The sequence below is a fragment of the Rattus rattus genome, chromosome 10, assembly GCF_011064425.1.
Source record: "Rattus rattus isolate New Zealand chromosome 10, Rrattus_CSIRO_v1, whole genome shotgun sequence".
Lineage (NCBI taxonomy): Eukaryota > Metazoa > Chordata > Mammalia > Rodentia > Muridae > Rattus > Rattus rattus.
Genome location: NC_046163.1, coordinates 75,774,754 through 75,776,817, shown reverse-complemented (window position 1 = coordinate 75,776,817; position 2,064 = coordinate 75,774,754). Strand labels below are relative to the sequence as shown.

At 35.1% G+C, this 2,064-nt stretch overlaps 1 pseudogene; it reads right to left on the bottom strand.

The window, feature by feature from the left end:
* Positions 1–491: 491 nt before the first annotated feature.
* LOC116910941 overlaps positions 492–2,064 on the bottom strand; it is a 21,536-nt pseudogene continuing 19,963 nt past the window's right edge.

The window sequence follows — 2,064 nt, the reverse complement described above, 5'->3', positions numbered from 1 at the left end:
AAGTTTTACAGTTTGAATTCTATGCTGTGTTTGAAGATATGATTTCTGTGAAGACATTTCCACCTCCTTTACATTAGTAATGTTCGTCTCCTGAATGGATTCTGTGGAGACCTTGAAGAGACGAGGACCAAGAAAAGAATTTCCCACATTCATTCCATTTATAAGGCTTCTTTTCAGGATGGAATTTTGATGAACTTGGAGAGTTGAAGAATAGGAAAAAGACATGACAACTTTTTTCCTTCATGGAGATTACCTTTTCTATGGATTCTGTAGTGAACTTGAAAATTTCATGATTGATTAAATGATATTCTACATTTATTGTATTTGTAATGATTGTTCCAGTATATATTCTGTGGTGAACTTTAAGATCTTAAGACTGTGATTAAGATTTGCAACATTCAATAAATTTTTAAAATTTTCTCCAGTATGGATTCTGTGGTAAACTGAAGATTTGAGGAATATGTAGATGATTTCCTAAACTTATTACATTTTTAAGGTTTGTTTTCAGTTTGGATTTTGTGGTGAACTTTAAGATGAGAGGAAAGAATAAAGAATTCCCCACATTCATTTCATTTGTAAGGCTAATCTAGAATATGTAGTCTCTTGTGATGTTTAAGATTTGAGGAGTGTGTGAAAAACTTCCCACATTGGTTACATTTTTAAGGTTTGTCTCCAATATGTCATCTTTGGTGACTTTTAAGATTTGAGAACTGTGTGAAAGATTACCCACACTCAGTACCTTAGTAAGGTTTGTCTCCTGTATGGATTCTGTGGTGAATTTTAAAACTTGAGGACTGTGTGAAAGATTTCCCACATTCATGACATTTGTAACGTTTGTCTCCAGTATGAGATCTCTGGTGAATTTTAAGACTTGAGGAGTGTGTAAAAGATTTGCCACATTCATTACATTTGTAAGGTTTGTCTCTAGAATGGATTCTGTAGTGACATTTAAGACTTGAAGACTGTGTGAAAGATTTTCCGCATTCAGTACATTTGTAAGGTTTGTCTCCAGTATGGATTCTGTGGTGAATTTTAAGACTTGAGGACTGTGTGAAAGATTTGCCACATTCATTACATTTGTTTTGAGGACTGTGTGAACGATGTTGAACCCACATTCAGTACATTTGTAAGGTTTGTCTCCATTATGGATTCTGTAGTGACATTTAAGATCTGAGAACCGTGTGAAAGATTTCCCACATTCAGAACACTTGTAAGGTTTGTCTCCAGTATGAGATCTCTGGTGAATTTTAAGACTTGAGGAGTGTGTAAAAGATTTGCCACATTCATTACATTTGTAAGGTTTGTCTCTAGAATGGATTCTGTAGTGACATTTAAGACTTGAAGACTGTGTGAAAGATTTCCCGCATTCAGTACATTTGTAAGGTTTGTCTCCAGTATGGATTCTGTAGTGACATTTAAGAATTGAAGACTGTGTGAAAGATTTCCCGCATTCAGTACATTTGTAAGGTTTGTCTCCAGTATGGATTCTGTGGTGAAGTTTAAGTTTTGAGGACTGTGTGAAAGATTTCCCACACTCAGAACACTTGTAAGGTTTGTCTCCAGTATGAGATATCTGGTGAATTTTAAGACTTGAGGAGTGTGTAAAAGATTTGCCACATTCATTACATTTGTAAGGTTTGTCTCCATTATGGATTCTATTGTGAACTTTAAGAATTGAGGAGTGTGTAAAATATTTGCCACATTCATTACATTTTTAAGGTTTGTCTCTAGAATGGATTCTGTAGTGACGTTTAAGACTTGACGACTGTGTGAAAGATTTCCCACAGTCAGTACATTTGTAAGGTTTGTCTCCAGTATGGACAATGTGGTGAAGTTCAAGTTTTGAGGACTGTGTGAAAGATTTCCCACAGTCAGTCCATTTGTAAGGTTTGTCTCCACTGTGGATTCTATTGTGAACTATAAGATGTGAGGTGTATGTAAAAGACTTGCTACATTCATTACATTTGTAAGGTTTCTCTCCAGTATGACTTCTGCAGTGAACATGAAGGTTTGAGGAATTTGTAAAGGATTTTCCACATTCATTACATTTGTAGAGTTTATCTC